The sequence below is a fragment of the Aythya fuligula genome, chromosome 2, assembly GCF_009819795.1.
Source record: "Aythya fuligula isolate bAytFul2 chromosome 2, bAytFul2.pri, whole genome shotgun sequence".
NCBI classification, from domain to species: Eukaryota; Metazoa; Chordata; class Aves; order Anseriformes; family Anatidae; genus Aythya; species Aythya fuligula.
The window spans coordinates 149,542,445-149,566,272 of record NC_045560.1 but is presented as its reverse complement, the minus strand read 5'-3'; the positions used below and the strand labels follow the sequence as shown (position 1 = coordinate 149,566,272).

Below are 23,828 nucleotides of genomic sequence, written 5' to 3'. Positions count from 1 at the left end.
CATGCTTGATCCGTTAAAAAAGATCCCCTCTTTTGCCCATATTGAAGCATCAAATGCTGCCTTCACCAGCAACTTTCTCCACCGCCCGCTCTGCAGCACACAAGCTGCTGCGCAGCAGCTGGCCCGTGGGGTTGGGAAACGTTTGCATGCAAGCACAAAGAGAAGCTCTCACCGGTTGCTTAATAAAGGCCTGATTCAGAGCCTCCTGAAGCGGATGGGAGAGTCCAGCTTTCTCAGATATGGGCCAGTAGGATCATGGCTAAGTCAAGGCTGCCAAGCCCTGCCTCCGAGGAGCCACGATGCTCCGAGGCCTCTCTGCCACAGCTCCCCACTGCTGGTGCTCCCAGCACACACGCTTTCTCAATGCTCCCATGCCAAATTGCCATGCTTGCTGCCAATCTGAGGCTGGCGGGCAGCAAGATGTTACAGGCTCTTCTCCATCTGCTGCAGATGTGCTGCATACCAGGAGACCTGCTGCAGTGACTCACTCTGGGTGCCTGCAGAGTTGCAACTCCAGCCCTGCCCTGGCAGCCTATAAAAAGAGATAAAGAGTGTGCACATCAGTGGAGCCCTGCTAAGGCATGCCAGCCTCAAAAGTGCCTTCTTAAAAATGATTTTGGGGTGAAAAGATACAGAAGGGAGTCAAACCACAGGGAGGAGACAGAAGTCACCAACTGGTTTGGGAGAGGCAGTGATAACCGGGACACTCGCAAGAGCCAGACAAAATAGCTGCATGTGGCCAAATATTTGGGTAGCCACAGCCACTTGGACTACCCCAATAAACTCGTATTAATACAAGCCCAAATGTACACCAAGGATAGAATGCCCCATCCACCAGAGACGTGTCCAAATGAGGTCCCTGAATAAGGATCTGCAGCAGGACTCGGGGCTGCCATGACACAAAGTAAGACAAGGGTACGGGGCAGCACTGGCACCTTACAGGTGCTTCTGCATGCTACCCATCAATACTAGCACCAGCACGATGACCTTGGACCAGGCAAGTGGAAACTGCATCAAATACCCTGACCCTAGGAGCTGCAGTTTCCCCCTGGGAGAAGAAGTTTGCTGTTGCAAAGCTTGGAGCTGGTGCTGCCCTGAGGGCTCAGTGGAGGTCTCCTCGCTGGCTCTTTGGAGGTCTCCATCGCTGCAGGAGGAGTTTCATCCCCCCTCGCTGGACAGGACAGGGTGCTTGGGCAGATGCAGTGACCTGACCCAACCTGGAAGCCTCATAGCTCCTCCCAGTCCCATTTTTTTTAATGATGCACATGTTACTGTACAGAGAGACACCTTGGAAATGCAGGGCAAAGGGTGCCGCCAGTAAATAATCATGCCTGGGCATGAACAAGTGACCAAGGGGACACACACTTCCCATAGCAGCCTCCAAGCCAGTCTCAGTGCCATCAGGGCAGCACATGCTCCCCACGTCCACTTTGCTGCTGTCCAGGCTGGGTGGCACAGAGATAACCCAACACCTCACTCACCCACCCTATGTATCTGTGAGACAGTCTGGGGTCTCACCCTGCCCCTACCAAGCATGTGAGAAATAAAAACCTTCAGCGTTGCCCAAACCACCCGCCATGGTTTGCAAAATCAGGGTGGGTTTGGGCAACTCTGGGCGCTTTCTGCATGCCCCAGGAAGCGTCCCCGTGATGCTGCTCCTCTTACACTGCTCTCAGCAGCCCTGCCACAAGCTCACTTCCCAGCAAAATGCACTTGGTGGACATTTCCTCTGATACAACATCATGGGGAGGAACTGCCTGGGCAGCCTTCAGCTTTTCTGCTGGAGAAAAAAAAAAATCATTCCTCCTTAGATCATGTTCATACCCAACAAAGCTTGCACATGCTGTAATGCAGTCCCCCGCCCCATGGGAGCTCTTTGTTCCATGCTTTGTGCTCAAAATCATCTTGTTTTTATTTATTTACACACAGTGTAAGTCTCTTGCAGCCTGTCCAACTCAATTGCCAGTTGCTCACCTCTCCGCAGCGTGGGTTTATGACTGCATTTGACTTCTTTCCAGTGTAAGCCCCAGCCTGTGAGCTGCGAGGACGCAGCAACAAACAGCAATTTGGTTTTCTTCTTCTTCACCTTCTCAGTAACCTTTTTAAGGCAAATTATCATGATTTTTTAAACAACCTAGACCAACACAAGTCAGAATCAGCACCTCACATGTTGCCTGTGTCAACATCAAGCTCTTTTTTTCTTCTTTTTTTTTTTTTTTTAAAGGGAAATTTCAGCAGTGACTGAGCTAGAACTGAAACCCAGGGCTAGGTAGCGAGGCTCAGATCTGCATCCCCCGAGACACTGCACTCAGTGCAGCACAGGGTCGCAGCACGGCAAGGGAGCCCTGCACACCGTGTGGAAACTGCTGCAACCTCTGGAAAAGAGCAGGCGTACCCAGTAGCTCTGCCTATCTATCATCTTCCTCATCGAGGCACTTTTATGTCCTACTGTGATTTTAAAAGCCAGCGCATACTGTTTTAGGTTTGATGCTACGCATTCTTAATATCGACCAACCAATACCAGAAAACCCTTTCTTCTTGTGGTAAAACCCTCAGGGTCTTTTCCCTCAGGGGTACAGCTGGGAGGGCAGAAGAGACAAAGCATTTAGCATTTAATCATAAGCATAAGTATCAGCTTGAATCATCTGGGCTCGGGAGGGCTGGAGAGCATTCCCAGCAGCTGTGAACACCGGGTGAGACGGCAGTCGCAGGGGTATTTGGTTTAGCATTCACGGGGCGGAAATCATCAGCTTGCATCACGGCACAGGGTGACCAATTTGTGGTCAACGGAGCGGCTCCCAGGAGCCAAAAATGCAGTCATGTCGGAAATCTGGACTCGGACTGCCAGGAGACAACTCCTCAGTGCTGGGACACGCAGGCTCAGCAGGACCGAAGGGCAGCAGCCAGACGCATGCCAAAATGTGGATGCAAGGACTGCAGAAACACTGGGCCAGGAGGGATGTCCAACAGCCATCCAACCCTGAAGCCCTCTTGGCTCATTTGTCTCCGTGCTGCTCTCCAAGGCAACACCGGCTCCGCTCTTGCCAAGAAGGAAGCCAGACTCAGCTGCAGCTCCCAGCCACCAGCAGCATTCGTCCCGCCATCCAGGAAGGGCTGCTGGGACGCTAACAAAGTGTTTTCTAATCCCTTTTGGCCCAGCTCCAGAAACATTCGTTCGTCCCTCACTGCCACCACCAGGAGCAGGAACCTGTACTTTGAGGAATACCAGCCGGTCCCATTGCCACCGGGCACATCCGAGCTGAGGCACTGCAAGGCAGCGTCCAGGAAAGCGCTGCTTTATGGGCAGCCTTCCTCTGGTCCTGTCCTCAGCTGAGGAGAGATGCTGTGCTCCTCACACCACCTTCCTGGGCATCCCAAATCTGCAACCTTCCCTTCGAGTCTCTATTCAAAAGAGATGTTCAACCTCTTCTCTTCTTGCCCTTCCTCCTGCAACCTATCCATTGGCCAGGCAAAATCATGCAGCCACATTGTGAAATAATTTTAGGGACATTTTGGGGCTTTATTTCTCTATACAAATATAAGTTCTTTTGTCTAGCTCACAGTATCAACATATAGACAGACCATCGTGGCTACACCACTGCCCAGATGATGAGCTGCAGCTCAGGAACACCAGGAGAGCAGACACACCTGGCTCCAAAATCACTGCTAAAGACAGCATCCCATCCAACCATGCCTAACACCTGTGGTTGTTTTGTGGTTGTTTTTTTTGTTTTTTTTTCCCTAGGTTTAGCATATGCAAACCTTCTCGCTATTCCTCATAAGTGAAGTTTCCCAAACAGCAGCTCCATCTTCCCAAGCCACCTGCTTTCCTATTAAAAATAGAGGGGCAGAGACTGGATGCTGTGTTTTCAAGCAAGGTTTCATGAGACAACCGAGACAGAATTGTTACCTTTGCTGTTTTCCTGTGGACTATTCAGGATTTGCCTTTCTTGTAACAGCATCCGACTCCTAATACACAACCAGACTGTGATTCACTGCGGCTCCCAGACCCCCTTCTGCAGTTAACCTGTTATTGTTCATTCTGGGTACGTGCATACCATTTCCAACTGCACTAATTTGCATTTGTCTTTACTAAATTTATTTTTCTTGTCTTCAAAGCACCCCTGTAGCTTCAGACAACTGCAAGCAAGGATACTAACACCTGAAGCACCTGCAATGCCTCTGGTTGCATTTTATCTTCTGTATCCTTTGCAGCCTACCATATAACCTACTACAGAAACTAGACCTTAAGCAGACTCCTCAAAATGCCTTACTGATCCAACAGCAAACCATTTTATTTTTATTTTTTTTAAGTATAGCTTCTTAAGTACCCAATTATGACTATTTCATCTTGGTCGTATTTCCCAAGTTTGTTTATCAAACTGTCAATGTTTCCTCGAGAGCTACTCAACAGCTTTCAGCACTTTTTTTGGTGCAGTCACTAAAACGCCACCACTGGCATGAGTAGCTCTTGAAGCCCTCCATCTCTGCCGAGCTGGTAACTCAGACAATATGAGCGAAAATGGAAGAGCTCTGCAGTTATTTCAAGTTTTCTTAGAGGTCGGATCATGCAGATTATGCAGACTAGGTGAAGAATCACTGCTTTTCCTCAAGTCTTACCTTCCGAGCTGGGTTTCACTGATCTCCTTGCTGTTATTTCCCATGGCCGAGCTCCAGGGCTGCGGGAGCCCATGAAAAAAAGCTGACATCCAAAGGGTTAACAACGTTTTTTTCCCAATCTTTAACTCACAAAAATGATTCCCACTTGAAAAAGGAGTACTTCATTTAAAAGGAACAGTGGTTGGGAAGGGTAATAAAGCACTCAGAAGGAAATTAAAAAAAAATTATAAAAAAAAAAGGAAGCCAGGGGAGAAAGCAAAATAACACTTCCAGAAAGTTTTCCAAAGGAAAATGAGTAACTACTTGTTATTAAATGATAAATCACAGTCCTCAGGAAGTGGCATTGTCTGTGGTCTATTTTTAATGAGCAAACAGCCATGTCACTGGCATGAGGGCTGAGCATGCTGATGGCGTGAGTCTGTGGACAGCGGGAGCGCTCGCCGGTGACCATCTCCTCATTCCTGCCAGTCTCACTGTTTATCAGGGACAGCGAGACCATGGAAAACAAGCAGCTTGGAGGAAAAAAAAAAAAAAAAAAAAAGCACCCAGGACAACAAACAAGGCTGCTACTTTCCAGGGAGGGAGAACAGGAGGAAACGCTACAGACCAAGCGAAGGAGCCAGGCCATGAGTTCTATCAGCCAAGGTGCTACCAGGAAGCAAACCCGTGACAATCTCGGTGACCTCAAGGGGATGCAGGACAGCATCTCCCACGCATGTGAGCATCCTCTGAACCACAAGATGAGGAATCTGGGCATGCAACAACCTCTCAACCTCTCTTCTCTGGTATCTGCCACTGAGACTGAGCTGTCTGGGGCACCTGTGGAGTGTGATGGGACCAGCACCTCACACTGCAGCTCCATCAAGATTGACGCCACTTCAAAGGTCTAACAAGCTGCATTTGATGTCGATAATGAGTCTCAGATTCCTGTGGTGAATGACTCAGGCCCTCGGGCTGGCTGGGAGTAGCACACTGTGTCCATGCGAGGGAAAGCAAAAGTCAGCAGAACTAGCTGGAGGCACAACCCCAGAACCAGATCACTTCCAGTTCAAGAACTGGGGAGCCTGTGGGCCACAAGGGGACTGGTGCACACAGACGGATCCTGATGGATCCAGCGGCACTGTACGAAGGTGGTGATGGAAGATTTGGGCTGGGGTGGCATTCCTGGGATGGAGAAGGGCTGGGTGCTGCTGTCAGCCCCACACGGCACAGCACGTGCCCCCAGGGGCTTCCTGATCCCAAGGTAGATCCCAGGAGGGACAAGCAGAAGGCAACCAGCTACCTCTGCATGGGGCCATCTGCTGCTGCTTATTGTTTGAATCAGAGTCCCCAGAGGACCACAAGCTGTCAAGCAGCCTGCCTTCACATGGCAAGCTGTGCACAGCAGCAAGGAGAACGTTTCTGGCACCGTGCACCAAGCGTGACCATCTCCAAAGCTTGAACCAAGCACCTTGTCCCATAGCTCCTGCTGCTGAGCTCGGCTGCGTATCAGGCACCTCTTCCACGCAGTCACACCTACAAAACTTCCCAAGGAAAAGGATTGGGAATGAGCAGGAACCTATAAACGGCTCATGGACCTGAGATGAAATACAGCGCTCTTCACCTTATTTCAAAATGTGTCACGTTGCAATTCTGCACCTTAACTCAGCTCTCACTGACCTGGTGCAAAAAGAACGTAATTACTCAATTTCTCAACTGTTTCTGACATTTTTTCATAGATGAGGTTTAAGCCCTTTTTTTTTTTTTCCCTTTCCTTTTAACAGGAACAAAACCTCACAGTTTGCAAGAGATTATACAACACACACACACGCATCACTGTTCCAAAACAGTGTCTGAAAGCATTTGTTTGATTTCCCCCCCACACCCCTGTAAAACACCACCCTGCTGGTCTCATTTATTGTGCGGCATTTTGCAACGAAGCGTAAAAATGGTATTAATCATAGCTCCGAAAAACACAAACTTCTCTGAGGTTAGAAGTAACCATTTGGAAGGAAAACTTCCAGGAGCCAGAGGGACCGACAGGACTGGAGACTGAAGTCCCTCTTTCAAAGGCCAAGTGTATCCCAGTATATCCCTTGGACAGCTGCCCCGTGCCAAAGTTATACTACGTTATTCTTTATGCTTGTCTGCGGGTCAGTACAAGTAGCAAGAAAGAGATTTGGTTCAAAATCAGGATAAATACCCAAAGTGAATGGGGAGGTTCAGTGGGCGAATGCGTCGTAAATCTAACGGGAGGCTCTGCTCTAACTACAGCTTTTGCACAGATCAATGCCTGCAGCCTCAGCTCTGCTCTGCTCCCTGTCTCCCTTGCCAGGATGATGTGGGCATGGGGCACGCTCCCCTTGGGTGTCCCAGACCGAGTACCAACACCCCTGACAGAAAGAGTGGTCTCAGCAACGGTCAGAAACACGGAAATCTGGAAAGACTATGCCCCCCCAAAAATATATTTTATATATATATATATACATATATCATTATATCTATCACTATATATATATAATTATCATCTTTATGTTTTCTGGCCAAACATCATTTAAGAAAATTACGTTATAGAGAAATCAACCTCCACTTCTGCAGATTTTGCGTGAAGACAAGGAGTGGCTTCTGTCGAAGATGAAGGTGGGAAAAAACTATGAGGCTATTTTCTAGATGAGATGCTTTAGCAGAGCGTTGCAAAAGGCTTTGGAATCCCTTCACTTAGGAGGGAGAATATTAATAATTTTAAACCTTCCTTTTAAATTAGGAAGAGCGTTAAAAGAAACTATTGAAGGAGAAAAACCATCAAGCCCACCACAGCATCCAACTCAAACACTGGCATTTTCTCTCAAGCCCCAGAAACGGTTTCAATGAGCTGGCACCCAAGGAATTTACCTTCTCCTCGCTCCTCCTTCCCTGCTGTCAGCTCCTCAGCCGCTCTCCCTTCATATCATGTTCCCAGCACCCCAACAGGAGGGTGTTTCATGCTGAGCACCCAGGCACCACTCACCCTCATGCTGAATCCTCCCCACACCTTCAGCTCTCCAGAAACCCGAGCAGAGCTGGGGGCAGAGGCGGTGCAAGCAAGCACAGAACGTCTTGCAGGGCATGCAAAACATTTCACTGTACTCGCTCTCCTCCTCAAGCAATTCATCAGGGGTTGTGTTTTCTGTTGGTTCTTTTTTTAACTTTGCAAAGTAAGATAAGGTCAATCAAATGCTTCAGGCTGAAGGATGGTGGCAAAGAGGTTCAATTAAGCAATTAAGAATCTGTCTCTGGTTTTCCACCATATTGCCCAGCTGTCGATGTGTATCTATGGGATTCTGTGAAGATGAGTGACCCAGAAGGGCTAAGGCTGGCAGGGCCCTCTGGGGTCCATCTGGTCCCATCCTGCCCAAGCAGGGACACCCAGAGCAGGGTGTCCAGCACCACGTCCAGGTGGTTTCTGAATATCTCCAAGGAGGAGACTCCACAATCTCTCTGGGCAACCTGTGCCACTGCTACCTCTAGTCCTCCAAAGGATCAGGTAGCAGCATGTGGAGCTGCTCCACGAGGAGACTCCTATGTCCCTCAGTGCTCTGAATGTTTTTGTCTTGTCCCAGGACATTTGGGAATTTTCATCATTGGGAAAAGCCATTTGGGGCACAGGGCAGCAGGGCCAGGAGCCTGACAGCATGCTGGGAGGCAGGTGCAATTGGTGGCAAAGACAGCTCTGGTACAAAGCAGCACTGCAGGCACTGAGCAGAAAGTTAATATTTTTAATTTTTATTTTTATACAACTCTACTTCATATTAGAATGGCAAGAGAAGAAAGTAATCCATTATTGATCTTTTTCTTTCTTTTTAATCAACAACCCCAGACTTTTGTGTGTGGTGAAGTTCTCTCCTTACACAAAGCATGTGTGCCTCTGCCTGTCTCAGCTGCTGATACGGCTTCTTATCAGCACATTTCATTCTCTCCCTTTCTTGCAAGAGCCCTGCGAGGTAAAAGGAGGATATTATCTTCATATTTAAGAGGCAAACAAAGGATGACAGGGATAGGGCCACCTTGCTATCGAGGTTTTTGCAAAAGCAGGAACAATGTGGCAGCCCAAGATTTAGCACAGGCCCAGTGGTCAGCAGTCGTGCTGGTCCCAAGGCAGCAGCCAAAAACTCAGAGACGTCTCCAGGCACCACAGCTCCATCCTCGACTTCCATACAGATGCACATTTGCACAGAGAGCTGTGTAGGGCCATCCTTTTCCTCCATCTCTCAGCAAGGAGCCCCAGTTCTTGGGCACTGAGTTAGAGAAGCTGAGTTGCAGATCTCCACCTCGCGCTGAACCTCTGCTGCAGCACAACCATGCTCTGAAACCCCACAAACCTCAATGAACCTCAGAGGACACGGCCCCTGAGGTTGCTTCTGCCCATTGCAGTGAAAACAAAGACAAAATTAGTTTATCCAGCAGACAAGTGGCAACTGTTCTGAGGCAAGCCCTGCTGTCAGTGACTTGCAGGGCAGGCTTAATTGCAGCAGGGGTCAAAGAACTCAGCCTTACCCTTGCTCTTCCCACTGGTGTATTTTTGGAAAAACAGTATGTGCAAACACTGGCAAAGTGCAATCTCATTTCTCTGCAAAGGATGCTTAAATATGCCCTTTCCTTCAGGAAAAATAGAGGAAGAGCTACTCAAAACCTACATGCCAGCCAGTCCAGCGACCAAGTGCCATCCTCCAATAGCTTTTTCAGACAGTCATGAACTTCAAATTTATTTTGTCTCCTGCTCCCAGCAGTTCCTAAACACTGCGAGCTAAATATTTATAGAAGAGTCACTGTTTGTTTAAGTTTCAATCTGTACTTGCTGAGCTCCACTATGCCCAGACCCCAAAATGACAGTTGATTACAGAAGAGCCTGAAAACAAGGCAGAGGAGACCCTGATGCTTACCAGACCTTTCATCTGGACACTTTCTCTTGTTGTTGTTTTGGGTTGCCTCTCACAGCTGGCAGCGCTCCTCCTGCTGGGATCCTGCTTCAGCACAGCTACACAAAAGTGCTCATTTAATAAGAAAGCCTGTAAAATCTGGCTTGAAGAATGCGACGGGTGCAGAGCGAGGATGCTTCAAAGGAAAGCCAAGCATCAAATGCATTGGCACATCCGTGCTTGGTGCAGCCCGGTTTTGGGGAGCCCCTGGTGCACCTCAGAGCCTGGTCCTCTGTGACTTGCAATGAAACATCTGAATTGCTCCTGAAAACACAATTTAAGCAGCTGAACTGCTTTACAGCATGTAGCAAGGCAAGGCACAAACACCTCAGAACACCTGAGACTGTGCAAGCAGCCCACCTCAAGTGGCTTGCATCCCACCACGGATTTAAGTGCAGGTCAGCAAGTCCCACACTGAACTGTCCCCTGTGTCTTTACTGGATTAAGGTTCAGCTTTTCCAGTTAACCACAGTGTCCATTCCAATGCTAAAAAGTTCTCCAATAGCTTGTAGAGTACCCATGGGTAACTGACCATCTGCCACAGGTTGAAGACATCGCATCTACTGACACGCTTCTGATAAAAGCTCCATGGTGCTGCACTGTTACAGATGAGCCCAAAGAAGTTAACTACTCTTTGGACGAGGTATTTTCATCTTATTCATCCTGTAAAGTTGTGTGTGGGTGCACGAAAAGGCTCGGGATATAAGTGACTTACATGCTTGGGACTCACCTCTGCTGCGATACAGACGGGAGGAAGGTGCAGACGAAGTGTGGGGCTATCAAGCAGCACCACGCGGGTCTGCCGCGAGCCTGGGTACCTGGACAGAGCATTTCATCCTGCAGATGCTCAGCTTCAGCTTTGCCAGCTCCCAGGCTGACAGCAGAGGCAGAAGAGGACTGCGAGCAACACCCAAGCATCTTCTCAGCATCTCCTGATGACTGCCCAAGGCTGGTATTTCCCTTCAGAAAGTTCCCATGTGAGGACCTGAGCAGAAGGTGGCATATGCACCTCAGACAGGTGGCAGACTGAGACATCTTTGCCCAAATCCGTCTATTCCTAGCCCATCTGCTGATTTGAGCAGCCCCTCAGAGGAGCGCTTGCTGCTGAAGTACTCAAAACCACCACCAGCAGCTACTTGGCTGTGCTCAAGATCAAGATAAAAACCTTTCTCAACACTGCAACAAGGGGGGACTCAGCACCATCTCCCCATTCTGAGCTTCCCTGGCTCAAGACACCTCTCCCCAACAAAATAAAAGCAAGATGCTTGTGATCAGGCACCACGGTGACATCAAAATCAGGTTTGCATGCTGCCGTCACCACTGGGATTCTCGAGACCCAGGGCGAAAGCCTGCGTACGGATGAATAACCCAACCACGCAAACAACTGTGCCACTGCGCTACACGCCCTTCTCCTTGCAGACAATTTCCATCCCTGCATGTGTATGCACACGCAGACAGGAAAGCACCTTAATGAGCTTTATGTGTGCGCTCGTATGTACATTCCTGAATCACAGCTCCGCACATGAATATGCATGGGTATGCAGGCACACTGCGAGCAAGGCTGATAGAAGAGATTAAAGAGAACACCGAAACATGTAGGAGGTTGGAAATAATGACAAGCACTTTCATCAGTAAAACCCAAATTACCCCGTCTGCACACAGCCTCTCATCTCCTACCGAGCAAGCAAAGCTGCTTATTACAGAGATGCCTTTACCGTAATCTGACTTGTACAGAAACGAGAGGAGCTGCCCTCTCTCTCAAACACTTTATTTTTCTGCTTCTCAGGGGAGAGATCGATTGTGAGAAATGTGGGAACATGGGGAAAATTTCACCCCTGCATCCCATGGCTGCTCATGCTGGGTGCTGGCCCCGTGGTCAGTGGGCAGAGCCACTCCTCCAGCACCAGCCGTGCCACTAACTCTGCCACTTCAGCTCCACCAGACACAGGAACTCCAAGTTTTACTGGGATGCTAAATGGAGCCTTTGCCATTTTATTTGAGCCGATCCTAAAAATAAAAAATAAAAATAAAAAAAACGCAGCCCCCCCCCTTTTGCATTTACATAAATATTGGATCTGAGCGCTTTGTGCTCTTAAGAAGTTAAAAATAGGATACAATATCAAGTTTATGTGCTGCATCTTTTATCAAAGCCTTTTATGAACATCAAACCAGCTCCTCTGCTCTCTTTTATACTTCCCCGCCATCACTCACTATTCATAAAAGGAGACTAAGGAGATACAAAGGGTAAGGCACTTCCCAGCACTGCCATAGGAAGCTGGAGACAAAAACAGCTTTTGCTCAAAGCTCTGAAATCTAAGAGCAATTTTGTGATATATTGTCAGTTTTAGAACAAGGAGATGAATAATAGATATTCAAAATGTAATAATACTTTCACAAATAAACAACGCTTTGCAGTGTCAAACCTTTTCAGAAGCCCTGTCAGCCTTTTCGAGAGGATCAACAGGGAAATCACAGCAACACCACTGGGAAGCAAATGCTGCTAGAATAAACACGTGTTTAGCCAACAGGCAAGGCTCCTCTGAGGTGCTGCTATGTCCAAACACCAGCTGTGTCCTCCAGATATACACATCCAGATCCCCTCTATAAATCGAGAAGGTATGGAGATTAACAAGATGAACCAGAAACTCGTCAGACACAAACTTGATTTTGACCCTGTCATCTCTCAGAGACCTGTGATAAATCAGAAGTACCTATCTGTACAATGAGCAGACTTGCACTCACCTATACTCAAGATATGAGTATTAATTAATTTAAACAAGAAAAAAAAAGAAGACATTTCAAAGATGAGAGCTGCTAGAACATTTGAGACTCATTCCCAGACTGTTTATTTGTTACAAAAACATCTGGATAAGGAGCAAATTCTCCATGTGAAACAGAGAAAACCTGGAAAAAGCCTATTAGCTATCTGCATCCTTTCCATGGAACACAAATGCCATAACTTACAGTCACCATCATATTTTTCTGCCTCATGCTGTAACAGTTACGGATTTCAAGGGAGGAAGTGATAAACCTGTGATAAAAAAAATTCCAGCAAACTCTCAGCATTGCCCTAACCAAAAAAGAATTTCCTCCTTAGTCATCCAAAAGCAGAGTAAGCTGGCTCCCACGTGAAGTACAGAAAGAGTAGGAAAAAAATGCTTATCAGGGAGATTATTTTTCTTCCTAGTACTTTGTTATTTAATTTTTAAGCAGGGCAAAGGTCAAACAAAACCCACCTGATGCTGGTGTGAACACAACGCTGCTCAGCACGAGATAAAACAGCACAAGGAGCACAGCTGAAGGAGTTTCTCTCTGCAAAAGGCTGAGTGGAAAACAAGGGACGGTGCCAGCAGTGAGCATCGATTCACCACCAGGATGCTGGCACCTCATGCCAGGGAGCTGAGCCGAAAGGCCTCAGAAATAAAAAGCCATTGCAGGCTGGGATTTGACCTGATGGCTTTGAAATTGCTAATGTAAAAAGGAGGCAATACAATGATTGCTTCCTGCAAAGCAGAATGGGTGAAGCTTCAGGATCTTAAAAACAATGCTGGGATAACCAGGAAGACGGGTGTGAGGTTTCTGTCCTGCTAGGGAAGGACCAGTCAAGTTCATTTATGTTTCATAAAAATAAAAAAAATTACAAAACAGTACTTTGTTTCTGAACTGGATTTCATACTGCAGGACCAGGAGTCCTGGCAGATCCTGCTGGGATGCCCCTCTTTTTTGAGGGTAACCCCAGCTCCAGGTGGGGGTCCCGGACCCCACAAGCAAGTATTTCCCTTCGGGTCCATGGGGCAAGACATATACCCTCCCCTTGTATCCCAAAGCTCAACCAGTTGACTTCTCCCAACCTTTAGGGAGCCTCAGCTCACATCCTCCCAGATAACCACGTAAAATGGCAGAGATTGAAGGACTCTTCCTTGGAACTGGCCACTGCCCAAGAGCAACACCAGCGCTGCCAATCCAGCCATCACCCCTGCCATTCAGTGCCTCATGCCAGGGCACTGCAGTTAGGTTTTTGCAATAGACCATGGCTTCCACTTGGCCCCAAACGCCAACACCACATGGGTGCTGCTTCCTAGAGCAGAAGGCAGCTCATCCCTGCTGTAACTTCCACAAAACCCTTCCAGAAGCCCTCACCTGCCTCACCTCACAACATGACACCTCCGCAGCAATCTGACCTCATGGCAGGTGTTTTCTGGGTTGCAGGGCTCTTCTGCAGCCCAAAATCAGCAAGCAGGCTGCTTTGGAGATGATTTAAACTTAATTACAAACCCCTCCTGCTCACATACAGGGGGGGTTGGTGTGTTGCAAGTCCTGACACCTTTAGTGAAAGGCCCCCTCCCAGGGCCTCTCGCAGCCTCGGGATGCCAGCCAGCTTTGGAGGTTTTACATTTTAGTGGCATGAGGCAAATTTCACTACGAGTTCCTCAATATTAATCCACATCACACTGCTCAGCAGATGGGAGCCCACGAAAACAGCCTGTCGACACCTCCGCAGAGCCCTGCAATGTAGTATGAGGGATTCAGTAGCCAAGCTGACATCCTTGCCTTGCTGGTTGTAGCAATATTGCATCTGGTGGTATTTCACTGTTTCTTCCTAAGGACAATCTGGAGCAGCACCGTGAGCGTGTGGATAGGCAGCCAGTACTTACTGGGCATGCTAAATCAGCAACTGCAAATAGTCATTCACAGCAAAAGCAAAGGTCACAGTAAGGACGAGTTATACCCTGAAAGTAATCGCTGCGATGCTTTAGTCAATGGAAAGCACCAAGAAACATCTTGAAGTAATAAACAGAGGACCATTCAACACATGCTAGCACGATTATTCCAGACCTTAAAAAAAAAAAAAAAAAAGAGTGAAGGGGCCACAAGCACCACTTGCCCCCCAGCTTGTTCTCCTCGAAATCCGCCAGCAAGGACAGGGAAGGAAAGATTGAAGCAAAATTTCAGCATCAGCAGCACCTCCACTTTCCCCAAGTGACGTCCTGGAGCAAGAAGTGAATTCAAGGATTTAAGTTGTAAGTATTTTTTATAATGACAAATGGACTTCTGGCACCCGAGATAAGAAACTTCTAACAGCACATTTACTCCCCCACACCCTTGAAAATCCAGTTTGCTGAAGTGGTAAGGTAGTCACCCACAAACTGAAAGCTGCAAATAGTTTCAGCCCCAATTCCACAGAACCGGGAGACATTTTTAGAAGCAGGAAACCATCAAGCAAGAGACAGAGTTTGTAGATTAAATCCTCTTCCTTTGCTGAGCTTCAATACACTCAGCTCACAGAGCCATAAAGAAAGTAAGACTCCACACTAAAAAATCTGCATTGTCAAATTTGTTTTATAGCTTTGAGGGTTTTTTTTTCCCCTTTAACCAACAAATACTTGCAATTCTTGTATTTGCTGCCAGCTGTGAAAGACTTCTGCAAACCTGCAATTTCAGTGTTCATCTGTGCTGGGCACTGACAAATTCCTCTCCAGTGAGAGTGCGGGGTTAGTCATGGCAGGAGCATCTCTGCAATGTGCCAGGGCTGCTTTTCACTCTCACGTAACCGCGGGTAAAGCCAATTTAGCACAGCCATAATTTTTATATTGCTGTTGCAATCTCCAAATCAACCATGTGCTTTTGAGACACACCAACTTGCACACCCATATACAGTACCCTCATAATAAGATAAATTGAAGCTTTTTTTAATTATTATTATTAATTAATAACATGCTTCTGTCCATAGACACGCATGGGATGGATGCAGAGCAACACAATGCAGTGTAAGCAGCATGCCCAGTGAAATGCACCAAGTGGGAGCTGTATCCCAGCTCTGCCAGGCTCCCTTACCTGTGCCACCTGCACACACAGCCAGGCTCAGGTGTGCATAGTCCCACAGCTCCCACAGAACAGGCAGGACTGTGTTTGCAACAGGCAATGCAGAATGGAAGATTTGGGTCACATCCACTGCAGCTTTGCTCCACGCCCAGTGCCAGCGAGGACTCATCCAGTGTGAAGTGACACTGGGGCTGCTCTAAATGACGTGTGGTGGACAGCTTTTGGCCGGTTTCCAAACAGGCATCTGCAGAAGCACCAAGGTGACTGCAGCACAGGAGCAGAGCAACAAACAGCCTGATTCATGAGGCACACTTGAGTACCACTGGTACTCCAGAATCAAAGCCTACGCCCTGTCTTGCACTGCAGATGCACAAAGAATCCAGTATACGAGCGGTGATCACGCTTACTTTGCTCTTTCAACAAAGAGGAAACCCAGGGAACTCCCTCACATCAAATTATAGAGATGCTGTTCCTGAAAGGCTGAGCAACAGGGCTGGGAGGAGACCAATAAACACATTTTCCACATACGCTCTAAGTCTTCTGCAGGTGTTGCAGGCTCTAATTAGGTCTTTTTTTTGGCTCGGAGCTCCTCGTTATGTACAAAAGATAAAGCTCATGCTGCTGCAGAACACTGCTGACAAAGAATCTTTTCACATCCTACAGTAACAAGTGGAGAACTGGTTTGCAACTTCACTATCAAACAGCTCACCGCAAAAGTAAAAAAGGAAAGGACCTCAGATATCGACCGTGTTTGCTTAAATCGTAGTTAGAAAGCTCACACTTCCAGTGATCTCTCTATCTTGGGTGCCTTAGAAGTTTTTAGGAGCTAGTTAATGAAACACCAGGAATTTCTGTGATCGGGAAATAACCAACAGAAATGGGCCAAACAACTTTCCGGACTTTCACACAGCGGGCACTGCCAACCCTTTAAAGTTAGTTCAGGCTAAGGAAGGGAAACTATCAGCACTGAATGAATGGCTGAGCTCCAAGTAATGGAGGAGCCCAGCCTTGGGTTTTCAGTTGTTTCTGAAGCCAGAGCAGAAGGTGAGGAGGCTCTGAGCAAAGCCCTTGCCTGGATGGAGGAGTAGCTCCTGAGCCCAGACACCAGAGCTGGGGCTGCTCGGCGGTGGCATCCACGGCACGCCTAGCTCCAGGTACAGGTCAGAGCCTCAGCGAGAGCAGAGTGAGGCTCTGCAAGGCCTTGTGAACCTCAGCAGAGTTTAATTGGGGTTGGTAATTTGCTTCTGTGTGCTGAAGGACCTAAAACTAGGGGAGGAGAAGAAACCTAAATGCTACCATACACAACGGTATCACCCTGCATGTGTGGAATGGAACAAGAAAACATATTTCTTGGTGACTTTACCAGAGGCACAGATTTGGTGTCACTGGAGGAGTCAGCTGCAGAAAACAAACTTCCTAATTCTCTTTCTTCTCTCTCAGCTACCCAAGAAAGCTGCCTTCAAACATATGGAAGAAGCACGTCACTAGGAAAAAGAAATGCGATTATTTTCCAGCGTATTTTCTAAGCCATTTGAGACAGATTGCAACATGCCAAGTGAGTGATGGGAATTCAGCAGGTCAAGCCAAACACAGAGCATCCTGGCACGTGGGGATGCCTCTGCCCCAAACCCTGCAGGCCACCAGCTCAATGCAGAGCCCTCCACAGAGCACAAAACACAAGCAATGCACATGACCTTCCCCAGCTCACTGTTACGTTGATGCTTTTACCTCTCTGCAGTTAAACTCTGGTCTCTATGAGAGGCACAGTAAGCACTCAACTTTCCTGCTAGGTAAGGCAAAGAACCTTTTTATTCTCAATCTCTGTCTGCCATCTCAGTCTGGCCTACAGGTCTCACCAAATTCAAGAGCTTGTCAACCAATTTTGTTTCCCCGCACAGACTCTACCCCCAGCTCCATTTCCTTCCTTTAATCTGATATAAAATTGTGCTTACAAAGCATTAAGATTAAACTTCTAATGCCTCACACACACTGATGGGAACGCAGAAAAAATGTACAGTACAGCATTTTCAGCACTTTCCCTTTAGCACCTCTTCTTTGTATAGGAGAAATAAATAAACCCAGAAGCTAGATTCAAAGAGCTAACTTTTCTCCCCTATTCTCTATCTATTTAAAAAAGCATTCTTTGCATCAGCACACATGAGCAGATTCTTCCCAAAACTGCCAATGCAATTGTCAAAATTAGGATTTTGACAGCAAGCTGACACCCCCAGAGACCAACAGAATGATCCACTTCTGGTGTTTAAGGACTTTAAAAAAAGAAAAAAAAAAAAAAAAAAGCTCATCACCTTCAGAAAAACAGCTAAGTCACTGTGATTATAAAAATGTACATTTTGTAATCATCACTGCAATTACGGAGTTATCTATGTCTATATTGAATGGGAATCATTTTAATTTTGAAATTTAAGCCATCTTCTTTTTATAGGATAAATCATCCTCTAAATGATGCTATTCTTCAGCAGAAATACTGTTACATTAAGATGAGAAAAAATGGATTAAACACCCATATCATCACTTTGAAATTACGGGACGAAGCTTGATAAGCAGGTTCACACACATCTGGTGTCTGCTCCAAGTTACAAATATGCCAAGTAACTGGCTGAGTGTCCGGGGGCGGTCCAGGAGGAGGAATAACGAGCCATAATGATGAGCCAATAAAGCCACCCCTTTCCTCGGCTGTCAAAACTTTCAAACATTTTCCCCAAATCCCTCGCAGTCACACCAGGTAGCTCCTGCATGCCCTAAGTGTGCAGCACCAGGCTGGGTCCCACAAGAACCTCAAATATTCAAATATTTGAAAAAAACTTTCAAATACTGCCTGAGTCCTAACGAGGAAAAGCCACCTCAAAGCACGGTGCCAAACAGTTGGAAAGGTCTTACCTTTTAGCAGAGGCTAGTAAGGAAACAAAATGATTCACTTCCTAAACATCAGGAAACCCAAATGGCTGGTAAATGAGAGAAACCTCTACGTACCTGCTGGACATGACGACTGCTGCACCAGAACTGCTCTGCGAAAGGGAAAAAATATCCTTCTGCCTTGCGCAATAATCGCTCCGTCTTGAGAAACCGTATTCCAGTAAGGGTGGCGAGTAACTACTCTGCTATAATCCTCAGGACAGACATGCTTCCTTCCCAAATTCGGTGACCAAGGAAAAAACAAAGGGCAAGAAGACGGTAGGAATTTCCCAATGCTTTTGTCTGCAGCTGATGTTCTTCAGAGGGTTTTGTGGGTCCATAAATCCCATGATCCTAAAAATCCTTGGAAGCTATGGAAAGGACTGTGCTGCTGGGCTCCTTCAGATGTTATTCCAGAGTGGTGGAAAGCACGGGGCTGGGACCTTTGGAGAGAGGAAAGGGAACAGCCATTATACAACAGCAGCCACAGGGACGCAGAAAGCACAGGCTCTTCCCATGGTAGACCACCTGCCTTCCTAATTTCCAAGAGAAATGTCCACCCACAGCTGGTAGCATCACACTGTTAAGAGTCTGGGCCAAGGTGGAGGGAATATCCCGATGTTAGGATCAGCTGTATCCTAACCCTGACATCTCAGATCTCAAATAAAATAACCTAATTTGCACTTCCTACCAGCTACAGCACACCGCCTGCCTCCATGTCCAAATAAAATACAAACCTCTCAGCAAAGTGGCTCAAAATACCAAGGAATCAGTCATAAAGATTCTAGTCATTTGACTGTATAAAACCATCGGAATTCTTTTATTTTATTTTCCTTTTAAAATCTGATATTACTAATTGTGCTGGGAATAAAGTTGCTGGGATTTTTGTTTGTTATTGTAAGATAGAAAACTGTCACACAAACACAGCCAGAATTGCCAGGCCCGGAAATAATGCCTAGCCAGCAGTGAAAGGAAACTCAAATAACTCTCTGCCCAACATTGCTTTCTAGTTCATTTGTAATAAAAACAGCAGAGAGCAGCTCAGAGCCAAAAGATTTTTTTTTTGCTTTGTTTTAGCTCTAGCAGCACAGGAAAGGTGATATCATTGTGTAACGTAACCAAGCAAATGAGTAATGAAAGTGCAAGCAAATAGATTAAATAGCACAGGGTTAAATAAAAGGTGTGATAATAATTTGTTTTGCTAATTGTGTCAATAAAGTCCTATCTTTCCTCAAGAAGCTGAAACGTCACCAGATGTAAAAAATAAGAAATAATGAAGTGAATAATTAAATGAACAAAAGACATAATTTTTCCCCTCTTTAAAGTGTTGAAGAAACGCATGCTTATTTTAAATAAAATTCCACTCACTTTGATCATATTTTCATCACCTTGAGTATGACACCTGCCTTTAATCAATACTTTGTCTTACCAGGGAATACAAAAAAAAATTGCCTTCTCTGCAGGAAAGATGCAGTCTTAACAGAACCTAGGCTAACCTGAGTCACAACTGCCACCAATGGGACTGATAACGCCGTAACCCGCTGAAATCCGGTGTCTTCCCAACATATTTAGGTTGTGAACTACAAGACTTAACACACTTTGCCCACTTCTCCCAGGAGTTGAGCCTAACGGTTCTCACTGTCAAATGAACAAAACCATTGTTTTCCCATTTTCTTCTACTCTCTCCTTCCTGCAAAGCCAGCTGGGTGGCAGAAGGACCCGAGGCTATGGAGGACCAACAGGCAGGCGGACGCGTGCTCTGTGCTTTTACAAAAACGTCCATCCCTTTCTAGTTAGGCTGTGAGGGTTGGGACAACTGATAAACCAACAACACTGATGATTAATGCTCATTTTAAGCATCTGCCTTCATGAGATGGCAGATAGGACTAGAGGGAATGGCCTCAAGTTGCGCCAGGGGAGGTTCAGTTTGGAAACGAGGAGACATTTCTTCTCAGAAAGAGCAGTCAGGCACTGGGACGGGTTGCCCAGGGAGATGGTGGAGTCCCTGTCCCTGGGGGTGTTCAAGGAAAGGTTAGACTTGGTACTTAGGGACACGGTTTAGTGGGTGAAATTGGTGGTAGGGGGATGGTTGGAGCAGATATCTTGGAGGTCTCTTCCAACCTTAATACTTTATGATTCTGTGATGTGCTCACCACCTTCCACTCCAGGCTGTGAGGACAATATATGAGGCTGTCCCAGGTTGGAATGTGGATGGAGGTCAAACACTCTTGTGCCCAGAGAAAAACCTGGGAAGACTATTTTCCAGTTCATTCCAAATTGCTCTTAAAATCCACCAGGTCATTATAGCTATCAGCACTCTGCCTGCTCTGAAGACCTTACCTCCACCTCCAGCTCTGTCCCTTCCAGGCTTTCAGCAGCCTTTTGCTGCTCTCCTTGAGCCTTGCAGTTTGCTTCCAAGCATTGCCTAACACCAGCAGGTCTCGCCCTAAATAACTGACTGAAGGTCATGCAGCTGGCTGGTAGCAAAGCCCAGCAGTACGTCTACATATTGCAAGTCACGGTCCAGCACTTGAGAAACACATTCATCCTTCTCATCCCCTGATGAAGAATAACTCTACTTTTTGCAGACAAGGGCACAGTTCAATCACCCACACGGAGGAACAGGACGCGCTGAACATGTGTTCAGCTCCAAACAAGTAAGGTTTCGGCTGCAAAAACAGACAGCAGTGCTCGGAGCCCACAGCTCCTTCTCAAGGACAGCAAGGAGGAGTCACGAGTTGAAGGAAAACAGCAGCAAGCAAAGAACTACGGAGAGTGCCCAAGGAGAGCCCCAGATGATTAATAGCCCAATGAAAAACAAGTTAGAAAGACTCATTGATAATTAAGAAATGCAGGGGAAAAGAGAAAGGAATAAGGAGTTCCACTTGTTAAATATTTACCACTAGAGTCCCAAGTGCAATGGCTCGTTTTGAAAAACAAAGGGTGTTTTTTGTTTTAAGGAAAGGGCTGTTTTCCACTTCAGCATGCTCATTACAAACCAACCACATGAGTTAAGTGCAGTGAGGGACCTGTTAAGCCTCACTATCTGATGTAGTAGTAATTGCAGTGGTAACTTTATTATGGACATAAAAACAAGCAGGGGTATTTGTCTCCACTGCTCCCATCCACCAGGCAACTCAGTCAACACACGCCGAGCTCACCCCTCCAAAACACAGCATCAGCATCCTCAAATGGTTTCACTACATTCCTGTGCAGAAACACATGTCCACCTGCAGAGTCTCCTCAAAGTCAACATTAACCAGCAGAAGAAAGGGGGGGGAAAAAGGAAAACAAAACTTCTCTATTTTTCTAGATATTCTCCATCCCGTTTTAAGCAAATGGTTGCAGGTACAAATGCTGGAAGTCAGCAATGCTTGTGGTGTGACTGAGTTTAGCAAGAGCTGTCACCACTGGACACAGTTCTGTCCCCCTTCTCTCCTTCCTTTGCCCCTGCCCTTCCTGAGGTCAGCTCATGCACTCATCAGATCCTTCAAGGAGCAGATACAATTCACCACCATTCATAGCCCAGACACCAAAGGGGAATGGTTTCCTCCCAGTTTGGTAAGCTGAAGGAGACTCAACACCAGCGTTGATAGAAAGAAGAGGGCAGGATTAAGCTTAGGCTGTCCCTTGCAACAGCATGCAGCTGGTGAATCAGTTCAGGTCATCTCTGAAACGTCTCCTCGTTTGTTACCACCCTGCTCTCAAACTCAGAATCCAAAAAGAGCTGCAGACTGAACCTGGCAGAGGATTCAGTTGCAGTATCAGGGGTTTCCAGGTCAACAGGGCTTGTGTTTTTCATCAGTGAGGAAGCATGCAGTCTGAGCTTGTTTACTTCATGGAGTCATGGAAGGACAGCAGTAACAGCGTGCTTGTCTACCCATCATATTTATGTCCTTATAACAGGGCAACTAACACAACCCTTAAACCAAAACACTTCAAATATTCTGTTGTGCTTCTCCCTACTACCACCAAAATCATAAAGGCTCCTTTTCCCACCTCACTTAGTAATGTCAAGTTCTTGGAGTAACCTGACTCATTTTGATGGCTTCACAAGGTGGTCTCTAGAGAGAGGCTTTTGCTCCTTGATCACAAAATGTGGCCATGGCTGGGCTGTGATTCACGAGGGGAGGGCACTTTGCTAATGCTCCAGCAGCCTGCTCCCAGGTGAAGGCACACCCAACTACCAGTGCCAGGCAGGAGGAGATGGCTTCACTTTGCTCATTAGCCCCAAAAGTCAGTAATTTTGCCTCTGTGCATCACACCAACATACCCTCACATGGACTGCAAAAGCCACTGTTTGTATTACATAGAATCATATAATCATTAAGGTTGGAAAAGATCTTCAAGATCATCCGATCCAACCATCATCCTACTGCCAATGTCACCCGCTAGTGTCATAGGAAAACAAGGTAAAGGCCACAACTGTTTTTCATGTCCCACCCTACATTTTTTCATTCAAACTGTCTTTTTAAGTCAATTCATTCAAATTCATTCAAAATTGACTTTTTAAGTCAATTCCTTTCTATGAACACCAACCAAAAGAGGCTGGAAGGTGAAAGACAAGCACATTGTGGATCCTCCAGCAAGACTGGAATCTCCATCCTACACTCTTCACAATGACAAATCATTTGATATTAAAAAAAAAAAAAAAAAAAAAAAAACACTTCCAAGAACTACTGATTCTTTTAATAGTTCCACATAGAAGTGCACTTTTTAAAACATACACTTAAATGTTCAATTTTAGGTATTATTACACAAATCCTTCCCTTTCACATCCATTCAGGACTCTTCACCCCTACTCAGTACGGATCTGCCAACCAACCTGAACCAACACCCCAGAACAGACCGAGGGACACTGGTTTTAGAGCCCAAGTTTTCCACACACACAATGCATGTCAGGATTATACAATTTTAAAAATATTCCAAATGAGTACTACGAACAGGGACACTATTTAAAAAACACTGCTGAGCAGCAGTGTTCTTCTAAGCCTGAAGGGGATTTAACACAAAAAGCACAATTTTATGCAAATGCCCCACAATCTAACATTCTAAGTATCTAATGTCATCTTGATCATTTTTAGGGTGAGATTTAATAAGCTTCTGCTCCATCTGCACCAGCTGACATAGCTGAATCAAGAGAAAAATGTTAGTGTTCCCTAATGGGGACTGGAAGGAGATATTCCCCTAATAAAAGGAAGACCATTGCATAGAAAAGACCAAAGGAAGGAATTGTAAGGGAAATATTAATTAGCCTTGTTTTGCAATATTCAAGACAAGAATGTTTCCTCAACCTAGTAGATCACAGCAGCAAGAAAAATCATTTTATTGCATGTTATGAAAATCACCTCTAATAAGGAAAATAGCATTCCACACCTTCTCCTCTCTGCAAAAGGTGCCCTGCAATGCATTAGAGTGTCATTCTCAAGAGATACTGAACTGCTTGACCCAGAAAAAAAGATAAAAGACTATTGAAAAATACAAAATCTATCAAAAATGACCATTTCGGGCTAAGTTCCATCTGAGATGCAATCAGGC

At 46.3% G+C, this 23,828-nt stretch overlaps 1 long non-coding RNA gene across 3 annotated transcripts in view; it reads right to left on the bottom strand.

Moving 5' to 3' along the window:
- LOC116486559 overlaps positions 1 to 23,828 on the bottom strand; it is an 87,580-nt gene that overhangs the window by 24,957 nt on the left and 38,795 nt on the right. For all 3 annotated transcript variants that reach the window (XR_004252974.1, XR_004252973.1, XR_004252975.1), the window contains exon 2: positions 18,369 to 18,733. This is a non-coding gene — a long non-coding RNA (uncharacterized LOC116486559). The remainder of the gene's footprint in view (positions 1 to 18,368; positions 18,734 to 23,828) is intronic.